This window comes from Macaca mulatta, chromosome X, assembly GCF_049350105.2.
Source record: "Macaca mulatta isolate MMU2019108-1 chromosome X, T2T-MMU8v2.0, whole genome shotgun sequence".
Classification (NCBI taxonomy): domain Eukaryota; kingdom Metazoa; phylum Chordata; class Mammalia; order Primates; family Cercopithecidae; genus Macaca; species Macaca mulatta.
This window is the reverse complement of record NC_133426.1, coordinates 143,232,632-143,255,592: the sequence shown is the minus strand read 5'-3', so window position 1 is coordinate 143,255,592 and position 22,961 is coordinate 143,232,632. Positions and strand designations below refer to the sequence as shown.

The 22,961-nt window shown below is 46.4% G+C and overlaps 1 long non-coding RNA gene across 1 annotated transcript; it reads right to left on the bottom strand.

The window, feature by feature from the left end:
- On the bottom strand, positions 1–3,176 carry LOC144338737 (uncharacterized). The gene is made up of 3 exons (XR_013413085.1): positions 3,109–3,176; positions 798–1,227; positions 1–202 (listed from the first exon to the last, which is right to left on the bottom strand). It is a non-coding gene; the product is annotated as an uncharacterized LOC144338737 (long non-coding RNA).
- Positions 3,177–22,961: the final 19,785 nt, after the last annotated feature.

The window sequence follows — 22,961 nt, the reverse complement described above, 5'->3', positions numbered from 1 at the left end:
TTTTTTTTTTTTTTTTTTGGAGACGGAGTCTTGCTCTGTCAGCTGGAGTGCAGTGGCATGATCTCAGCTCACTGCAAGCCCCGCCTCCCGGGTTCAAGTGATTCTCCTGCCTCAGCCTCCTGAGTAGCTGGGACTATAGGCTCCGCTACCACGCCTGGCTAATTTTTGTATTTTTAGTAGAGACAGGGTTTCACCATATTGGCTGGGCTGGTCTCGAACTCCTGACCTTGTGATCTGCCCACCTCGACCTCCCAAAGTGCTGGGATTACAGGCATGAGCCACTGCGCCCGGCCCCATCATCTAGGTTTTAAGCCCTGCATGCATTAGGTATCTGTCCTAATCCTCTCCCTCCCTTTACCTCCCACTCCCCGAACAGGCCCTGATGTGTGGTGTTCCCCTCCCTGTGTCCAAGTGTTCTCATTGTTCAACTCCCACTTATGAGTGAGAACCTCAGGTGTTTGGTTTTCTGTTCTTGCGATAGTTTGCTGAGGATGATGGATTCCAGCTTCATCCATGTTCCTGCAAAGGACATGATCTCATTCCTTTTTATGGCTGCATAGTATTCCATGGTGTATATGTACCACATTTCTTTTTTTTTTTTTTTTTTTTTTTTTTTTGAGACAGAGTCTTGCTCTGTCACCAGACTGCAGTACAGTGGCGGGATCTCGGCTCACCGCAACCTCCACCTCCCAGGTTCAAGCGATTCCCTTGTCTCAATCTCCCAAGTAGCTGGGACTACAGGCCTGTGCCACCATGCCCGGCTAATTTTTATATCTTTAGTAGAGATGGGGTTTCACCATGTTGGCCAGGATGGTCTCGATCTCTTGACCTCATGATCCGCCCACCTTGGCCTCCCAAAGTGCTGGGATTACAGGCATGAGCCACCATGCCTGGCCCACATTTCTTTATCTAGTCTATCATTGATGGGCATTTGGGTTGGTTCCATGTCTTTGCTATTGTAAATAGTTCAGCTCTTAAATTGAAAGTTACTTTTCCCAGTAAATCTTCCCTGACAGCACCCCTGCCTCCACACATATACCACACACACACACACACACACACACACACACACACACACACAGAGTTGAATTAAGTGCCCCTGATATGCACTCCCAAGTACCCTACATGTACCTCTGATTTATCATTTATCACAGTGTATTATAGTTCTGTCGGCCTCCCTTATTAGTCAATTGTTAATTCTAAATCTTCTTCTATCCACACCTACCCCTCCCCCCGTTTTTTGAGACAGAGTCTTGCTCTGTCACCCAGACTGGAGTGCAGTGGCCCGATCTCGGCTCACTGCAAGCTCGGCCTCCCGAGTTCACGCCATTCTCCTGCTTCAGCCTCCCGAGTGGCTGGGACTACAGGCTCCCGCCACCACGCCTGGCTAATTTTTTGTATTTTTGTATTTTTAGTAGAGAGGGGTTTCACTGTGTTAGCCAGGATGGTCTCCATCTCCTGACCTCGTGATCCGCCGGCCTCTTTTTTTTTTTTTTTTTGAGACTCCGTCTTATTGTGTTGCCCAGGCTGAGTGCACAATCTTGGCTCACTGCAACCTCTGCCTCCCAGGTTCATGTGATTTTCCCACCTCAGCCTCCTGAGTAGCCGGGATTACAGGCGCCCGCCACAACGCCCAGCTTAATTTTTTGTATTTTTAGTAGAGATGGGGTTTCACCATGTTGACCAGGCTGGTTTCGAACTCCTGGACTCAAGTGATCTGTCCACTTTGGCCTCCCAAAGTGCTGGGATTATAGGCGTGAGGCACTGTGCTGGGTCCACACTTACCACTTTCATATAGAGAAGCAGCCATCAAAATAGCTTGATGTGACAGGCTTAACACTTTGAGGGTTAAGTTTTCCTTTGGAGTAATTATCCTTTTTTTGTATTTATTTATTTATTTATTTTTGAGACAGGGTCTTGTTCTGTCACCCAGGCTGGAATGCAGTGGCGAGATCACAACTCACTGCAACCTCCACCTCCGGGACTCAGGGGATCCTCCCACCTCAGCCTCTGGAGTAGCTGGGACTACGTTATGGGCATGCACCACTATGCCCGGCTAATTTTTAATTTTTTTTTTTTTTTTTTTTTGAGACGGAGTTTCGCTCTTGTTGTCCAGGCTGGAGTGCAATGGCACAATCTCGGCTCACTGCAACCTCTACCTCCCAATTCAAGTGACTCTCCTGCCTCAGCCTCCCAAGTAGCTAGGATTACAGGCATCTGCCACCACGCCTGGCTAATTTTGTATTTTTAGTAAAGGCAGAGTTTCTCCATATTGATCAGGCTGGTCTCAAACTCCTGGGCTCAAGTGATCTGTCCACTTGGGCCTCCCGAAGTGCTGGGATTCCAGGCATGAACTACTGTGCCCAGACGAGTAATTATTCTTGTTATTTACATACTCTATGATATTGTGAGAGTGGAAGGTTTTAGGTTTTTCCTTTGAACTCTTGGATTTTGGACTGAGAATCTGATTCCTGCACCAGTATCAACTTTTTATCAAAAGGGTATATGCCTTTTTTTTTTTTCAAGACCAGTGTGGTGTGATCTCAGCTCACTGCAACCTCCGCCTCCCAGGCTCAAGCAATCCTCCTACCTCAGCCTGCAGAGTAGCTGGAACCATAGGCACGCACCACCATACCCAGCTAATTTTTTGTATTTTTGGTAGAGACAGGGTTTCACTATGTTGCCCAGGCTGGTCTTGAACTTCTGGGTTCAAGCAATCAGCCCTCGGCCTCCCAAAGTATTGGGATTACAGGTGTGAGCCACTGTGCCCGGCCACAAAAGGGTATATGCCTTTATTACAGTTTTCTATATACTAAAAAATTTAGCAAGGATGCTCATTAAATACTAATTATGAAACCCTAGCCGGGCACAGTGGCTCACGCCTGTAATCCTAGCACTTTAGGAGGCTGAGGCGGGCAGATCACGAGGTCAGGAGGTCAAGACCATCCTGGCTAACACGGTGAGACCCCGTCTCTACTAAAAATACAAAAAATTAGCTGGGGGTGGTGGCAGGCACCTGTAGTCCCAGCTACTTGGGAGGCTGAGGCAGGATAATGGTGTGAACCCAGAAGGCGGAGGTTGCAGTGAGCCGAGATCGCGCCACTGCACTCCAGCCTGGGTGACAGAGCGAGACTCCGTCTCTCAAAAAACAAAAAGAAAGAAAAAAAAAAAAGAAACCCTAATTATGTACAGCAATTTCTCTAGGTAACTCAACAGTCTTTTGTCCTTTCTTGCTTTTCAAGCCTAACCTTAGCAATAAGATTTTATCTTCTCCTTTTTTTTTTTTTTGAGACAGAGTCTTGCTCTGTGCCCCAGGCTGGAGTGCAGTGGCGCGATCTCGGCTCACTGCAAGCTCCGCCCCCCCGGGTTCACGCCATTCTCCTGCCTCAGCCTCCCGAGTAGCTGGGACTACAGGCGCCGGCCACCTCGCCCGGCTAATTTTCTTGTATTTTTAGTAGAGACGGGGTTTCACCGTGTTAGCCAGGATGGTCTTGATCTCCTGACCTCGTGATCCGCCCGTCTCGGCCTCCCAAAGTGCTAGGATTACAGGCTTGAGCCACCGCGCCCGGCCTTATCTTCTCCTTAAACCTACTTACATTTATCCCAGTGTCTAAACATTTATTTATTTATTTTTTTTTTCAGTGAGCATGTGTGTTTAACATGTGTTGCAGGGGATACAGTGAGTTCTTCTCTATTCAGGTAGGTTCGGAAGGTGGCTCAGAGTTCATCCACTCCAATCTCCCACAAATACAGAAGTGCCCTGATAAAATCTCCGAGTTGGCTATTCAGTCAAGATTTGCATACCTCCTGAAATGGGGTTCTTACTACCCCTCAGAGGAGCCCATTCTGCTGCTGGGCACCTCCAATGGTTCGCATTTTCCTTCCGGCAGCCTCTCACTTGGGCTTGTTGGGGGGCACAGATGCTGTCACTCCAGCCCAACCCACAGGACAAGAGAGGCAGCTGGGGTGGAACAGGGGCAGAAAAAACAATAAGTTAAATCCGAGAATGAACAGAGACATAGCAGGATGGGGAGGGACACTCCCGGGGTGCCAGCAGTCTCTAGCTTGATCCAGGAGGCACTGAGGAGGAAGTTCCTGGTGACAAGATTCCAGGCAGGAGGTGACTCAGAAGGGTGGATTGTCAATGCCCTTCTGTTCCCCACTATGTTCTTCAGGGCTGAAGCTATAGGGAGGGGGTGGCTCTATGTGGGTTAGGCCCAGGGTGGACTTCAGAATAACCTCAAGGAGCCGGAGAAGAACTCGTTCTCCTGGCAGCAGCTGTCGCCACAGCATTTGAATCCTTTGGAGCAAGTGAAGGAGATACCACATTTGGCTGTAGCCTTTTGGGGGTCAGCAAGCAGGCTGAGCAGCAAGGTGGGTACAAGGCTGGGGACCCAAGCGTGGGACATCCTGGCATGAGGGCCACTCATGTCTAAAATGACTAAACTGTGTCATTTTACTTTCATCTCTGGCTTCCTGCTGTCCTATCCTTGCCACTGTTAAAAGATAGTTTTCAAAGAAAGATAAATCATGACTGTCATGCAAATAATGAATGCATGTTGATTTTTTTTTTTTTTTTTTTTTTGAGACAGAGTCTTGCTCTGTTACCCAAGCTGGAATGCAGTGGCGTGATCTCGGTTCACTGCAACCTCCACCTCCCGGGTTCAAGTGATTCTCCTGTCTTCGCCTCCCGAGTAGCTGGGACTACAGGCTCGTACCACCATACCCAGCTAATTTTTGTATTTTTAGTAAAGACTGGTTTTCACCATATTGGTCAGGCTGGTCTCGAACTCCTGACCTCAGGTGATTCACCTGCCTCGGCCTCCCAAGTGCTGGGATTACAGGCGAGAGCCACCACACCCAGCCTAATTTTAAAATATTTTTGTAGAGACGAAGTCTCCCTATTTTGCCGATGCTGGCATAAGATTATTGAAAGGATTTGATGAAAGAATTTGTCTAAGATGCCTCCACTCATTTCTGATAAAGACAATTAACAAACTTGGAATAGAAGAAAACTTCCTCAACCTGATGAAGGACATTGTAATAGGGTTCTCCAGAGAAACAGAAGCAATAAAATATGAAAAGATTTCTGACTGGGCACAGTGGCTCACGCCTGTAATCCCAGCACTTTGGGAGGCCGAGGCAGGTGGATCACCTGAGGTCAGGAGACCAGCCTGGCCAACATGGCGAAACCTCATCTCTACTAAAAACAAACAAAAATTAGCTGGGTGCAGTGGTAGGCACCTGTAATCCCAGCCACTCGGGAAGCTGAGGCGGGAGAATCGCTTGAACCTGGGAGGCAGAGGTTACAGTGAGCCAGGATCACGCCACTGCACTCCAGCCTGGGCGACAGAGACTTTGTCTCGAAAACAAAACAAAGCAAAACAAAACAAACAAAAGAAAATGCGGTACTGACATAAGAATAGACATATAGATCAATGAAACAGAATTAAGAGTCCAGAAATAAATCCTTGTATTTAAAGTCAGTTGTTTTCTGACAAGAGTGCTAAAGCAATTCACTGGGGAAAGGATAGTTAACAAATGGTGCTGCAGAAAGATGCAACATGCAAAAAGATGAGCTTGACCCTCTTCACATTATAAACAAAGTTTACTCAAAATATATCATGGACTTAGCCGTGTGCAGTGGCTCACGCCTGTAATCCCAGCACTTTGGGAGGCCAAGGCAGGCAGATTGTGTGAGGTCAGGAGTTCGAGATCAGCCTGGTGAAAATGGTGAAACCCTGTCTCTACTAAAAATACCACAATTAACCAAGTGTGGTGGTAGGTGCCTGTAATCCCAGCTACTCTGGAGGCTGAGGCAGGAGAATCACTTGAACCCGGGAGGTGGAGGTTGCAGTGAGCCGAGATCACGCCACTGCACTATGGCCTGGGCAACGGAGTGAGACTGTCTCAAAAAACAAAAGAAACAAACAAACAAACAAAAAACTGGATTAAAACAACGAAACTTTTAAAATAAAACATAAGGGAAAATCTTTGAGACCTTGGCTTAGGCAAACATCTCATGGATACAACTCTATAGGCATGTTCCATAAAAGAAAAAATATGGTAAATTTGACCTTACAAAAATTCAAAATGTTTGCACTCCAAAAGACATCATTGGCCGGGCGCGGTGGCTCAAGCCTGTAATCCTAGCACTTTGGGAGGCCGAGACGGGCGGATCACGAGGTCAGGAGATCGAGACCATCCTGGCTAACATGGTGAAACCCCGTCTCTACTAAAAAATACAAAAAAACTAGCCGGGCGAGGTGGCGGGCGCCTGTAGTCCCAGCTACTCGGGAGGCTGAGGCAGGAGAATGGCGTAAACCCGGGAGGCGGAGCTTGCAGTGAGCTGAGATCCGGCCACTGCACTCCAGCCTGGGAGACAGAGCGAAACTCCGCCTCAAAAAAAAAAAAAAAAAAAGACATCATTAAGAAAATTAGGCCAGGCGCGGTGGCTCAAGCCTGTAATCCCAGCACTTTGGGAGGCGGAGACGGGCGGATCACGAGGCCAGGAGATCGAGACCATCCTGGTGAACACAGTGAAACCCCGTCTCTATTAAGAAATACAAAAAACTAGCCGGGCGAGGTGGCGGGTGCCTGTAGTTCCAGCTACTCGGGAGGCTGAGGCCGGAGAATGGCGTGAACCCGGGAGGCGGAGCTTGCAGTGAGCTGAGATCCGGCCACTGCACTCCAGCCTGGGTGACAGAGGGAGACTCTGTCTCAAAAAAAAAAAAAAAAAGAAAAGAAAATTAGGCCGGGTGTGGTGGTTCAAGCCTGTAATCCCAGCACTTTGGGAGGCCAAGACGGGCGGATCACGAGGTCAGGAGATCGAGACCATCCTGGCTAACAGGGTGAAACCCTGCCTCTACTAAAAAATACAAAAAACTAGCCGGGCGAGGTGGCGGGCGCCTGTAGTCCCAGCTACTCGGGAGGCTGAGGCAGGAGAATGGCGTAAACCCGGAGGGCGGAGCTTGCAGCGAGCTGAGATCCGGCCACTGCACTCCAACCACGGTGGCTCACGCCTGTAATCCCTACGCTTTGGCAGGCTGAGGCGGGTGCATCACCTGAGGTCTGGAGTTTGAGACCAGCCTGGCCGACATGATGAAACCCCGTCTCTACTAAAAATACAAAAAATTAGCCGGGCATGGTGGCAGGCGCTTGTAATCCCAGCTACTTGGGAGGCTGAGGCAGGAGAATCACTTGAGCCCAGGAGGAGGAGGTTGCAGTGAGCCAAGATCGAGCCACTGCACTCCAGCCTGGGCAACAAGAGAGAAACTCTGTCTCAAAAAACAAACAAACAAAAAAAAATAGGGCCAGGTGCGGTGGCTCATGCCTATAATCCCAGCACTTTGGGAGGCCGAGGCGGGCGGATCACGAGGTCGGGAGATCGAGACCATCCTGGCTAACATGGTGAAACCCCATCTCTACGAAAAATACAAAAAATTTGCCGGGCATGGGGGCGGGTGCCTGTAGTCCCAGCTACTCGTGAGGCTGAGGTGGGAGAACGGCGTGAACCTGGAAGGCGGAGAGTGCAGGGAGCAGAGATCGCGCCACTGCCCTCCAGCCTGGGCGACAGAGCCAGAGCAAGACTCCATCTCAAAAAAAAAAAAAATACAAAAATTAGCCAGGCGTGGTGGCATGCTCCTGGAGTCCCAGCTACTCGGGAGGCTGAGACAGGAGAATTTTTTGAACCCAGGAGGCAGAGGTTGCAGTGAGTCGAGATCGAGCCACTGTACTCCAGCCTGGGTAACACAGTGAGACTCCATCTCAAATAATAATAATAATAATAATTTTAAAAAGGAAAATAAGAAAATAGAAAAACCTCACAGACTTGGAGGAAATATTTGCAAAACACGTATCAGATAAAGGACTTGTAACCTGAATGTATGAAGAACTCTTACAACTCAATAATAAAACAATTCAATGAAAACTGGCCAAAATACGTGGACATTTCATCAAAGAGGACATATAAATAAAAAGCACATGAAAAGGTGGTCAGCATCATTTATCAGTACAGAAATGCAAATTGAGATACTATTCCATAACCACAAGAATGGCTATAAAAATTAAGACAAGCAATGACAAATGTTGACTAGGATGTAGAGAAATTGCAACATTCTTACATTGCTTGGGGGCATGTATAATGGTGCAGCTGTTTTGTAAAACATTTTGGCAGCTCCTCAAAATGACAAACATAAACCTACCATACAAGCAAGCAATTTCACTTCTGGTTACAAACCTAAGATAAATGATGACAGGTGTCCACAACAATATTTTTATGCAAATATTCATAGCATTTGCATTATTTATAATAAAGCATTATTCATAATAGCCAAAAGCTGTAAACAGAAACTTAAATGTCAATAGATTGGTGAATGGATAGTCAATATATGGCGTATTGTTGGGGTGATCAGACCCAACACCAGGTCGTGGGAGCAATGAAGTCCAGCAGAGTCAAATGAGAAAAAGACTATTTGAGAGAGAAAGTGGGACCAGGGAGCCCTTGCAAGGGTGAAGGCTGCAAAGGCCCCAGCGCTGGGAGCCTGTGCTATTTATTGGTGCTCAAACAAAGAAACAGGTGGTGAGGATGTGGGGGTTGAAAGGAAACAGTGTATCAAGTGAATGAGAAACATATGGCTGCTTGAGATAATGGGAGTGCTAGAAGCAAGGAGCCAGCAAGTCGTTAACAGACATGCAAGCCCTGCCTCAGTTTCTCTCCCAACACTCAGCTTTTCTCCCAACAGTGTATCCATAAAATGGAATATTATTTGGCAGTAAAAAGGAATGAGCTACTGACACATGCTACAGTATGGAGAATTCTCAACAACATACTAAGTGCAAAACGTCAGACACACGGCTGGGCACGGTGGCTCACACCTGTAATCCCAGCACTTTGGGAGGCCAAGGCAGGTGGATCACCTGAGATCAGGAGTTCGAAACCAGCCTGGCAAACGTGGCAAAGCCCTGTCTCTACTAAAAATACAAAAATTAGATGGGCGTGCTGGCATTTGCCTGCAGTTCCAGCTACTTGGGAGACTGAGGCAGGAGAATCGCTTGAACCCGGGAGACAAAGGTTGTAGTGAGCCTTGATCACGCCACTGCACTCCAGCCTGGGAGACAGAGCAAGACTCTGTCTCAAAAATTTAAAAAAAATTAAAAAAAAATTTAAAAGCCAGACACACAAGAGACCACATATTGTATAATTTAATTTATAAAAAATGTCCAGCCAGGTGTGGTGGCTCATGCCTGTAATCCCAGCAATTTGGGAGGCCAAGGTGGGTGGATCACCTGAGGTCAGGAGTTTGAGACCAGCCTGGCCAACCTGGTGAAACCTCGTGTCTACTAAAAATACAAAAAAATTAGCCGGGCATGGTGGTAGGCGCCTATAATCCCAGCTACTCAAGAGGCTGAGGCAGGAATATCGCTTGAACACCGGAGGCAGAGGTTGCAGTGAGCCGAGATCGTGCCATTGCACTCCAGCCTGGGCAACAAGAGCAAAACTCTGCCTCAAAAAAAAATAATAAATAAATAAAAATAAAAATGTCTAAAAGCATGTGTGGTGGTGCACACCTACAGTTCCAGCTACTCAGCAGGCTGAGACGGGAAGATCCCTTGGGCCCAGGAGTTAGAGGCCAGCCTGGGCAAAATTGCAAGACCCTGTCTCAATAAAGTAAAATAAAATGTCCAGTAAAGGTAAATTTATAGACAGAAAGTAGATTGGTAGTTGCCTAGCACTGGAGCTGGGTACAGGGTTAACTAAAAATGGGCATGAGGGAGCACTTATTAGGTTGGTGCAAAAATAATTGCAGTTGTTGCCATTTCTTTCTTTTTCGAGATGGAGTCTTGCTCTGTTGCAGAGGCTAGAGTGCAGTGGCGTGATCTCAGCTCACTGCAACCTCTGCCTCCAGGGTTGAAGCGATTCTTGTGCCTCAGCCTCCCAAGTAGCTGATATTATAGGCATGTGTCACCACAGCCAGCTAATTTTTGTAATTTTAGTAGAGACAGGGTTTCACCATGTTGGTCAGGCTGGTCTCGAACTCCTGACCTGAAGTGATCCACCCGCCTTGACCTCTCAAAGTGCCGGGATTAGAGGTATGAGCCACCAAGCCTGGCTGCCATTACTTTCAATGGCTAAACTGCAATTCATTTTTTTCTTTTTTTTTTTTTTTCCCAAGACGGAGTCTTGCTCTGTCATCCAGGCTGGAGTGCATTGGCCCGATCTCAGCTCACTGCAACCTCTTCCTCCCAGGTTCAAGTAATTATCCTGCCTCAGGCTCCAGAGTAGCTGGGATCACAGGCATGCGCCACCATGCCCAGCTGATTTTTTTTTTTTTTTTTTTTTTTTTTTTTTTGAGACGGAGTCTCGCTTTGTCGCCCAGGCTGGAGTGCAGTGGCCGGATCTCAGCTCACTGCAAGCTCCGCCTCCCGGGTTTACGCCATTCTCCTGCCTCAGCCTCCCGAGTAGCTGGGACTACAGGCGCCCACCACCTCGCCCGGCTAGTTTTTTGTATTTTTAGTAGAGACGGGGTTTCACCATATTAGCCAGGATGGTCTCGATCTCCTGACCTCGTGATCCGCCCGTCTCGGCCTCCCAAAGTGCTGGGATTACAGGCTTGAGCCACCGCGCCCGGCCGATTTTTGTATTTTTAGTAGAGACGAGATTTCACCATGTTGGCCGGGTTGGTCTCAAACTCCTGACCTCAGGTGATCCGCCCCTCCCAGCCTCCCAAAGTGCTGGGATTACAGACATAAGGCACTGTGCCCGGCCTGCAATTACTTTTGTACCCCTAATAATTGGGGGCCACAAATGTCTTAAAACTGATTTTTCATGATGACTGCACCACTTAGTAAAGTTGCTGAAACTCATTGAATTATACACCTAAGATGGGTGAGTTTTATATGTAAAATATACTTTAATAAAGGCAATTTTAAAAACAAAGAATTGACTCAATGGTGGGGGCAGTAATCCAGATTTCAAAGAACATGTGAAATTATTAGGTTAGCGGACCAGTTGGGTTGGGGGAAGTGTTTTAGGCAAGGAAACAAGTGCATCAGCAGAAGTCAGACCACTATTGTCTTGTAGGCCCTATAAAAAAAAAAAAGGAAGACTTTATCCTAAACACATTGGAAAGTCACTGGAGAATTACAACAATGTGAGTGTACGTGCATGTTGTGGAGGAGGGGCAGTGACATTATCAGCTCCTCTCACTACTTCATGAAGATGTGATAACAGAAGGGCCAAACCAGATATGGAAGGACCAGCAGAAAGGCTATTTGTAGTTACCTCATGGTATGAGCTGAAATGTGTCACCCTGCCCCAAAATTTATATATTGAAGTCCTAACCCCCAGAACCTCAGAATGTGACTGTGTTTGGAGACAGCTTTTTTTTTTTTTTTTTTTTTTTTTTTTTTTTTTTTTTCCTGAGACGGAGTCTTGCTCAGTCGCCCAGGCTGGAGTACAGTGGCGCAATCTCGGCTCACTGCAAGCTCCGCCTCCCAGGTTCACGCCATTCTCCTGCCTCAGCCTCCCAAGTAGTTGGGACCACAGGCGCCCACCACCACGCCCGGCTAATTTTTTTTTTTTTTTTTTTTGAGACGGAGTCTCGCTCTGTGGCCCAGACTGGAGTGCAGTGGTCGGATCTCAGCTCACTGCAAGCTCCGCCTCCCGGGTTTGCGCCATTCTCCTGCCTCAGTCTCCCGAGTAGCTGGGACTACAGGCGCCCGCCACCTCGCCCGGCTAGTTTTTTGTATTTTTTAGTAGAGATGGGGTTTCACTGTGTTAGCCAGGATGGTCTCGATCTCTTGACCTCATGATCCGCCCGTCTCGGCCTCCCAAAGTGCTGGGATTACAGGCTTGAGCCACCACGCCCGGCCTTTTTTGTATTTTTAGTAGAGACGGGGTTTCACCATGCTAACCAGGATGGTCTTGATCTCCTGACCTCGTGATCCACCCGCCTCGGCCTCCCAAAGCACTGGGATTACAGGTATGAGCCACCGCGCCTGGCCAGAGACAGTCTTTAAAGAGGTAATTAGGTTAAAATGAGGTCATGAGAGTGGGTGGCCGCAATCTGGTAGGACTACTTCTTTTTCTTTTTCTTTTCTTTTTTTTTTTTTCTTGAGACAAGGTCTCTGTTACCCAAGCTGGAGTGCAGTGACAGGATCATGGCTCTCCGCAGCCTCAACCTCCCTGGCTCAAGTGATCCTCCCACCTCAGCCTCTCAAGTATCTGGGACCACAGGCACGTGTCACCACGCCTGCCTAATTTTCTTAAATATATATATTTTTTAATTTGGTGATGTGAATGTCATTGGTGACATGAAGGAGAGCTATTTGTGAGAAGTGATCAGAATAAAAGTCAAATTGGAGCAGTTGAGAATTGAGAGATGATGAAATGGCGGTAGTTGGTATAGACAACCCTTTCTTTCATTCTATTTGTTTTTAATAACATAAGTACAACAAATATATATATATTCTTCTTTTTAAAAACTGAAACAGGCAAGGGGGTGCGATGGCCCATGCCTGTAATCCCAACATTTGAGGAGGCTAAGATGGGAAGATCACTTGAGGACAGGAGTTTGAGATCAACCTGAGCAACATAGCGAGACCCTGTCTCTACAAACAAAAACAAAAACAAATAGCTGGGGATGGTAGCATGACAGAGCAAGACCCTGCCTCAAAAATAAATTAATTAATAAAATAAAATTAAAAATTAATATATTACAGAGAGGACTAAAATCACCTTTAACCACTGCCACCAATCTAGTCTTCTCCGCCACCTTTCAGAGGTAATCGTTGTTATTTGTTTGGTGTGGGTCCTTGCTGTTTTTTTCTTTTTTTTTTTTTTTTTTTGAGGCGGAGTCTCGCTCTGTCGCCCAGGCTGGAGTGCAGTGGCGCGATCTCGGCTCACTGCAAGCTCCGCCTCCCGGGTTCCCGCCATTCTCCTGCCTCAGCCTCCCGAGTAGCTGGGACTACAGGCGCCGCCACCACGCCCGGCTAATTTTTTTGTATTTTTAGTGGAGACGGGGTTTCATTGTGTTAGCCAGGATGGTCTCGATCTCCTGACCTCGTGATCCGCCCGTCTCGGCCTCCCAAAGTGCTGGGATTACAGGCTTGAGCCGCCGCGCCCAGCCTGTTTTTTTCTAAGTAGTAACATATTATCATCATGTGTAGTATAATTTTACATATACATATCATTTACGTATACACATTATGTATAGTATAACATGACGTATAGAATAAACTAGTGCATTATTTTAACAGAAACTTGATATTATATATTATGAGTATGTCATAATTTTCTTGGCCATTCCTCTACCGATGGTCATTTAAGTTGTTTTCATTTTTTTCCCAGTTGCTAACAATTCTGCAAAAAAAAAAAAAAAAAATGGCTTCATACATGCTGCCCTGGGCCTGTATGATGGTTCTTCTCTAGGGTAGACAACAAAAAGGGTATGCTTATTTAAAATTCTAATGGACAGACCGGGCGCCGTGGCTCATTCCTGTAATCCTAGCCCTTTGGGAGGCCGAGGCAGGAGGATCACCTGAGGTCAGGAGTTCTAGACCAGCCTGACCAGCATGGTGAAACCCTGTCTCTACTAAAAATGCAAAATTAGCCAGGCGTGGTGGCACGCGCCTGTAATCCCAGTTACTCCGAAGGCTGAGGCAGGAGAATCACTTTAACCCAGGAGGTGGAGGTTGCAGTGAGCCGATATCGTGCCATTGCACTCCAGCAACCTGGGCAACAAGAGGGAAACTCCATTTCAAATCTCAAAAAAAAAAAAAAAAAAAAAAAATTATAATAGACAGCTACGTGCAGTGGAACACGTCTTTAGTCCCAGCTACTCAGGAGGTTGAGGCAGATGGATTGCTTGAGCCCAGGAGTTTGAGGCAGCTTGAGCAACTTACTGAGACCTTGTATCTAAAAAGTAAATAAAATAAAATAAAAATTTAATAGACACTACTTGAACTTTTTATGTTTTATTGATTGATTGATTGATTGAAACAGATTTTTGCTCTGTCACCCAGGCTGGAGTGCAGTGGTATGATCTCAGGTCTTTGCAATCTCTGCCTCCTGGGTTCAAGCAATTCTTGTGAGTCAGCCTCCCGAGTAGCTGGGACTACAGGTGCACGCCACCACACCCGGCCAATTTTTGTATGTTTTTTAGTAGAGATGGTGTTTCACCGTGTTGACTAGGCTGGTCTTGAACTCGTGACCTCAAGTGATCCGCCCACCTCGGCCTCCCAAAGTGCTGGGATCACAAGCGTGAGCCACCATGCCCGGCCCAGTATTGTTACTTATAGGCAAAATGTTTTATAGCAGATTTCTAGAACTTACTCGTCTTGCACAATTGAAATTTAATGCACATTGATTAGCAACACCACATTTCCTCCCCTCCCTAGTCCCTGGCAGCCAGCATTCTATTCTTTGCTTTTATGAGTTTGACTATTTTAGCTACTTCTTACAAGTGGAATCATGCAGTATTTGTCCTTCTGTGACTGGCTATGTCACTTAGCATAATGTCAATTCACCCATGCTGTCATATACTGCAGGATTTCCTTTCTTTTTTATGCTGACAACTCTTTTAACATGTTTGGCTGTGGAGGAGAGGAAAACTATCATGAGGTAGCTAGAAGGAGATGAACCATTAAGAGAGGAGTTTTTGTATATGAGAAAGGTTTGAGCATGTTTATGTACACAAGAAAGTTCCAGTTGAGAAGGAGTGGTTGAATACACAGGAGGGAAGAAAAGAACAATTAATTATATAAAATTCTTTTTTTTTTTTTTTTTTTTGAGACAGAGTCTCGCTCTGTCGCCCAGGCTGGAGTGCAGTGGCGCAATCTCGGCTCACTGCAAGCTCCACCTCCCAGGTTCACGCCATTCTCCTGCCTCAGCCTCCCGAGTAGCTGGGACTACAGGCGCCCACCCCTGCGCCCGGCTAATTTTTTCTATTTTTAGTAGAGACGGGGTTTCACCATGGTCTCGATCTCCTGACCTTGTGATCCGCCCACCTCGGCCTCCCAAAGTGCTGGGATTACAGGCGTGAGCCACCACGCCCGGCCAATTATATAAAATTCTTAAGAAGACACGGCCAGGCGTGGTGGCTCACGCCTGTAATCCCAGCACTTTGGGAGGCCAAGGCGGGCAGATCACTTAAGGTCAGGAGTTCAAGACCAGCCTGGCCAATGTGGTGAAATTCCATCTCTATAAAAAAAACGGAAATTAGCTGGGCATGATGGTAGGTGGCTGTAATACCAGCTACTCAGGAGGCAGAGGCAGGAGAATCGCTTGAACCCGGGAGGCAGAGATTGCAGTGAGCCGAGATCAAACCATTGCACTCCAGCTAGGGCAACAGAGTGAGATTCCCTCTTAAAAAAAAAAGAAAAGAAAAGAAAAAGAGAAAAAGGCCGGGTGTGGTGGCTCACGCCTGTAATCCCAGCATTTTGGGAGGCTGAGGCTGAGGCAGGCGGATCACAAGGTCAGGAGATCGAGACCATCCTGGCTAACACGGTGAAACCCTGTCTCTACTAAAAATACAAAAAATTAGCCCGGCGTGGTGGCGGGCGCCTGTAGTCCCAGCTACTTGGGAGGCTGAGGCAGGAGAATGGCATAAACCCGGCAGGTGGAGCTTGCAGTGAGCCGAAATCATGCCACTGCACTCCAGCCTGGGCAACAGAGCGAGACTCGAGACTCCCTCTCAAAAAAAAAAAAAAAAAAGAAAAAGAAAAAGAAAAAAGAAAAAAAAAAAGACAGGGAGGACATTATCCGAAGTACAAGTAGAAGGGTAGGCCGTAAATGAGAGAAGGTATTATTTTTTTCTATTGCAGTGGTTCTCTAAGCTGAGTGCATCAGAATCTTCCTGGAGGGATTGTTAAAGCATAGAATGCTGCCCCTTCCTTCACCCTACCCCAGAGTTTGTGATTCTGTAGGTTAGGGATGAGGCTGCAAATCTGCGTTTCTAACTATTTCCCAGGCGGTGCTGATGCTGCTATTCTGAGGGAACTAACAACACTTTGGGAATCACTATTCTGTGTAGCAGGAGGAAAAGAAGATAGGATGGGTACAGAGATGGGTAGATATATATGTTTGGTAACCAGAAGACAAGGGAGTTCCTATCAGATGGCTTCTATTTTCTCTGTAAAATAGGAGTTTGGATCAAATATTGAAAGTGTGAGTGCAGGGGGAACTTGGTGCTGGAGTAGAAGGTTACAGAAGAATGGAATAGGTTTAACAAAAATGATTGCAGAAGGTAGGAGAGTGAATTGACCAAAGGTGTAAAGTAGAATTGTTAGGTGATATGTGGATCCGTCATTTGACATCTGTGATCATGAATTTTATAACAGACTCAATCTACTCCATTGAAAATCTATGACTTTTTCTAGTTGATGTGGACAATGAATTAGTAGCTTCCACCAAGACTGAGGTTTTGCCACTCTAGTATCTCAAGAAAATATCCAGTAGCTCATGCCAAAACCTGGAATCACCTTTGGTTCCACCCTCATTCCCCACAGTCAATCTGCTATCATTTATTATTAATATTTAAATAAGATGGGGTCTTGCGCTGTTGCCCAGGCTAGTGTTGAACTCTTGGGCTCAAACAGTTCTCCCACCTTGGCCTCCCAAAGTGATGGGTACAGGCATGAGCCACCACACCCAGCCATCCACTAAAATTATTGATAGCTAACAATTAATATAGTGCTTACCGTGCTCTAGGAATGGTTCTAAATGCTTTGTGAATATTAATCCTCACACTTCCTATAAATATGACTATCCCCATTTTGTAAATTAGGAGACTGAGGCACAGAGAGGTCATGGATTTGCCCAAATTCACACAGCTAGGAAGTGGCAGAGCTGTGCTTCAAGCCAGGCAGTTATCACTGGAGTCCATGTTCTTAGCTAGGCTAGTGTGCATTGTTTCAACTTCCTAAATATATTTCTGATCTATCTACTCCTCTTCATCTCCATGACCACTAACCTAGTCTGAGTCACATCATCTGTCACTCAAAACACTGGCTTTAACTCCTAAGTGGTTTTCCGGCTTCCACACTTGGCCCCCGGTAACTCATTCTCCACACAGCTGCCAGAGTGATCTTTCAAAAACATAAATCAGGCTGGGCGCGGTGGCTCACGCCTGTAATCCTAGCACTTTGGGAGGTCGAAGTGGACAGATCACCTGAGGTCAGTAGTTCTAAACCAGCCTAGCCAACGTGGTGAAACCCTGTCTCTACTAAAAAAACAAAAATTAGCTGGGCATGGTGGCATGTGCCTGTAATCCCAGCTACTGGGGAGGCTAAGGCAGGAGAATCACTTGAGCTCGGGAGGCAGAGGTTGCAGTGAACTGAGATAGTGCCATTGCACTCCAGCCTGGGCAACAGAGTGAGACTTTGTCTCAAAACAAAAACAAAAAACCCACAAATCAGCTCAAATTATTTTCCTAGGTTAAAGCCTTTCAATGGTTTCTTGTTCTTAGACTAAACTCCCAAACTCCCAGCCATAATTTACAAGGCTCTGGATGATCTGACACTTTCCTAACCCTCCAGCTTAATCATTTATCACTGTTACTCCTTGATTACTATGCCATAGTGGCTTCATTTCAGTTCTTCAAATACATGAAATTATTTTCCTCAACAGAGCCTTTGCTGTTGCGGGAAGTCAGGGACCCCGAATGGAGGGACTGGCTGAAGCCATGGCAGAAAAACATAAATTGTGAAGATTTCATGGACATTTATTAGTTCCCCAAATTAATACTTTTATAATTTCTTATGCCTGTCTTTACTGCAATCTCTGAACATATATTGTGAAGATTTCATGGACACTTATCACTTCCCCAATCAATACCCTTGTGATTTCCTATGCCTGTCTTTAATCTCTTAATCCCATCATCTTCGTAAGCTGAGGAGGATGTATGTTGCCTCAGGCCCCTGTGATGATTGCGTTAACTGCAAAAATTGTTTGTAGACCATGTGTGTTTGAACAATATGAAATCTGGGCACCTTGAAAAAAGAACAGGATAACAGCAATGTTCAGGGAACAAGGGAGATAACCTTAAACTCTGACTGCCGGTGAGCCAGGTGGAACAGAGCCATATTTCTCTTCTTTCAAAAGCAAATAGAAGAAATATCGCTGAATTATTTTTCTCAGCAAGGAACATCCCTGAGAAAGAGAATGGCCCCTGAGGGTAGGCCTCTGAAATGGCTGCTTTGGGGGCAGCTGTCTTTTACGGTTGAAGATGAAGGGATGAAATAAGCCCTGGTCTCCTGTATCGCTCCCAGGCTTATCAGGACGAGGAAATTCCCACCTAATAAATTTTGGTCAGACGGGTTGTCTGCTCTCAAACCCTGTCTCCTGATAAGATGTTATCAATGACAATGCCTGCCCGAAACTTCATTAGCAATTTTAATTTCACCCCATCCTGTGGTCCTGTGATCTTGCCCTGCCTCCATTTGCTTTGTGATATTTTATTACCTTGTGAAGTATGTGATCTCTGTGACCCACACCCTATTTGTACACTCCTTCCCCTTTTTTGAAAATCGCTAATAAAAACTTGCTGATTTTACAGCTCAGGGAGCATCACGGAACCTGCTGACATAAGATGTCTCCCCCAGACACCCAGCTTTAAAATTTCTCTTTTGTACTCTTTCCCTTTATTTCTCAGACCAGTCAATGCTTAGGGAAACAGAAAAGAACCCACGTTGAATATTGGGGGTGGGGTTTCCCCCGATATCTGTTGCTATTGTCTACAGTGTTCTTTCTACAGTTCTTCTCATGGGTGGTTGTTTCTTATCCTTGAACTCTCAGCTTCCATGAAACTTCTTTAGAAAGCTCTTCTCTGACTATTCTAAGTAGATGTCCTCCCCTTGCACATACATACTTTTTATTCTGTATTACTGCAACTTGTTTTTCTATAGCAACTTTTACTTTTTGTTTGTTTTCTTGTTTATTTTCTTGCCACCCCTGACCCCCATCCTCACTAGACTGGAAGCTTCATGAGAGCAGGGGGCCAAGTCTGTTTTATTAATTCACCATTGTATACCAGCCCATACTATAGTGCTTAACACATATTTGGTACTCAATAAATATTCATTAAGGGAATGAGTGAATGAATTTAAGGCAGCCAAGTGATAATGTCAAGTGGGAAGTTGGATATGCAAGTTGGGGAGCTCAAGACTAAGATTTGGCATAGAAATATAAATCTGAGAGTCTTAGGGATATTTACTGTAATTAACACCCTGGGTATGAATGAAATTGCTTAAGGAGTAAGGACAGAATGAAAAGACAAGAGGGTCTAGTGATAAAGCTGGGGAAACTCTAACATTTAAAGATCCACTACAGAAGAATGAACCATCAAAGCAGTTTGAGAATGAATGAATGCTTTTCTTGTCAAATGAGTCAATCTTTTCTTTCATGCCATCTGGATTTCATGTAAGGAAAACCTTTTGGTTCTACCTTCAAAATATATTCAGAAGCCAATAACTTCTTACCACCTCCACTGCTACCACTGTGATCCAAGGCACTATTTATAAAAGTTTCCTAACTGGTCTCCCTGCTTTCACCCTTGCTCCCTACAGTGTATTCTCAACACAGCAGCCAATGTGATTGTGATCCTGTTGTGATGTAAGTAAGATACATCACTCTTCTGCTCTAAGCCCTCCAGCGACTTCCCATTTCACATGCAGTAAAAGCCAAAGTCTACCATGGCCTACATGAACCTACGTGATTTGGCTCCTCGGCTACTTATCAGTCTCATCTCCTACTACTCTTGTATTCTCCCACTCTGTTTTAGCCATACTGACCTCCTTACTGTTCTTAGAACATGGTAGGTATATTTGTCTTCCCAGCATGCTCTTCTCCTGGATATCCACGTGTCTACTTCCTCCTTTGTGTTTGCTTCAATGTCACCTCTTTTAAGTGTGTGTGACTTTTTTTTTTTTTTTTTTTTTTTACTTTTTTGAGATGGAGTCTCGCTGTGTCACCCAGGCTGGGGTGCTGTGGCACAATCTCGGCTCACTGCAGCCTCTGCCTCCTGGATTCAAGAGATTCTCCTGCCTCAGCCTCCCGAGTAGCTGGGACTACAGGCACGTGCCACCACACCTGGCAATGTTTTTTTTTTTTTTTGTATTTTACAATACAAAAAAAGAGACGGGGTTTCACCATGTTAGTCAGGATGGCCCCAATCTCCTGACCTCGTGATCAGCTCACCTTGGTCTCCCAAAATGCTGGGATTAGAGGTGTGAGCCACCGCGCCCAGCCTTGTGTGTGGGTTTTTTGAGACAAAGTCTCCCACTGTCGCCCAGGCTGGAGTGCAGTGGTGCGATCTCAGCTCACTGAAGCCTCTGCCTCCTGGGTTCAAGTGATTCTCCTACCTCAGTTTCCCGAGTAGCTAGGATTACAGGCGTCAACCACCATGCCCAGCTAATTTTTGTATTTTTAGTAGAGATGGGGTTTTGCCATTTTAGCCAGGCTGGTCTGAAACTCCTGGCCTCAAGTGATCCGCCCACCTTGGCCTCCCAAAGTGCTGGGATTACAAGCGTGAGCCACTGCACCCAGCCCAATGTCACTTAGTGAGGCCAACCATTTCAAATTTGCACTCTTCCACTCGTACTTCTTACTGCCCTGCACCCTGACCCCACCTCCCCAACGCCGCTATGCTCTATTTCTTTCATAGCACTTTCCACATTTAAACATACTTCTAATTTATTTATTTATTTGGCTTGTTGTTTATATTATATATCCTCTCTCAGTCCATTCAGGCTGCTATAACGAATTGCCATAGACTGGGTCAATAAAAAGTTACTTATTGGCTGGGCGTGGTGGCTGACACCTGTAATCCCAGCACTTAGGGAGGCCGAGGTGGGCGGATCAGCTGAGGTCTGGAGCTGGAGACCAGCCTGACCAACATGGAGAAACCCCGTCTCTACTAAAAATACAAAATCAGCCGGGCGTGCTGGCACATGCCTGTAATCCCAGCTACTTGGGAGGCTGAGGCAGGAGAATTGCTTGAACCCGGGAGGCGGAGGTTGCAGTGAGCCGAGATGGCGCCACTGCACTCCAGCCTGGGCAACAAGAACAAAGCTCTGTCTCAATAAAAAAAAAAAAGAAAAAAAAAAAAGTTAATTCTCACATTTCTGGAGGCTAGAAGCCCAAGATCGGAATGCCTGCATGGCTGGGTTCTGGTGAGGACCCTCTTCTGGGTTGCTTTAGGAAAAGAGCCTGTTGCATGGCAAGAGTGATGCCATCTTGAAGTGAAACCACCATGCGACTATTTTTTTTTTTTTTTTTTAACGACTTGATGTTTGACTCCTGCATACCAAAGTGTTGTTCTGCAGCAAGGTCTTAGAACAATGCCTGAAGCATAAATAACTCCTCATAAAGACGCTTATCTAATTTCCCCAGCGGTCATGAGTTTTGGCAAGACAGTCTGAGACGTAACCAGTTGCACCTGTTTTACCCTAAAAGCTTGCTTAATAAGGATATTTTCTGGAGGGCGGGTGCATGGATCCACCATCTGGTGGCTGCCATAAGCATTGCTTTTGTTTGTAAATCCCTATTAAATGTTTTCTTTCTTTGTTGCTTTTTTTTTGGAGATGGATTCTCACTTTGTCACCCAGGCTGGATTGCAGTGGCGTGATCCTGGCTCACCGCAACTTCCACCTCCCAGGTTCAAGCGATTCTCTCACCTCAGCCTCCTGAGTAGCTGGGATTACAGGTGCACACCACCATGCCCAGCTAATTTTTTACTTTTAGTATAGACAGGGTTTCACCATGTTAGCCAGGCCGGTCTCGAACTCCCAACCTCAGGTGATCTGCCCGCCTCAGCTTCCCAAAGTGCTGGGATTACAGGTGTCAGCCACCACGCCCGTCCTAAATATTTTCTTTCTGACAAACTGGATTTGCCATTTCTTTTCTTTTTTTTTTTTTGAGACGGAGTCTCGCTCTGTCACCCATGCTGGAGTGCAGTGGCGCGAGCTCAGCCTCAGCCTCCCAAGTAGCTGGGACTACAGGCACCCGCCACCACACCTGGCTACTTTTTTTTTTGTATTTTTAGTAGAAATGGGGTTTCACCATGTTAGCCAGGATGGTCTCGAACTCCTGACCTCGTGATCTGCCCACCTTGGCCTCCCAAAGTGCTGGGAATACAGGCGTGAGCCACCGCGCCCGGCCTGGATTTGCCCTTTCTTTGGCCTCTCACCCCGCTCAGGTTTTGGGGGTAGGTTTGTATATACCTGTTCGCCAAGGAACAGTTGCTGACTGCTGACTTCTCCCTGTGTACTCACAAGGAGAAAGGGGTGAGGGTCACTCTGGGGTCTTTTACATAAAGGCACTAATCCCATTCATGATGGCTCCACCTGTCCTCCTGACCTAATCACTTCCCAAAGGCCCACATCCTAATACCATCACCGTGGAGGTTAGGAGTTCAATATGTGAATTTTAGCTGGGTGTAGTGATCAGTGCCTGTAGCCCCAGCTATTCCAGAGGCTGAGGCAGGAAGATCTCTTGAGCCCAGAAGTTGGAGGCCGCAGTGAGCTAGGATCACACCACCGCACTCCAGCCTGAGCGACAGAGTGAGACCCAGTCTCTTAGAAAACAAAAACAAAAACAAACAAAAAACGATGAAGAGTCTGGGCGTGGTGGCTCATGCCTGTAATCCCAGCACGTTGGGAGGCTGAGGCGGGTGGATCACCTGAGGACAGGAGTTCGAGAGAACAGCCTGGCCAATATGGTAAAACCCCATCACTACTAAAAACACAAAAAATCGCTGGGTGTGGTGGTTCATCCCTGTAATTCCAACTACTCGGGAGGCTGAGGCAGGGGAGTCGCTTGAAGCCGGGAGGCAGAGGTTGCAGTGAGCCAAGATCACACCATTGCACTTCAGCCTGGACGACAAACCGAGACTCTGTCTCAAAAAAAAAAAACAAAAAAGGCCGGGCGCGGTGGCTCAAGCCTGTAATCCCAGCACTTTGGG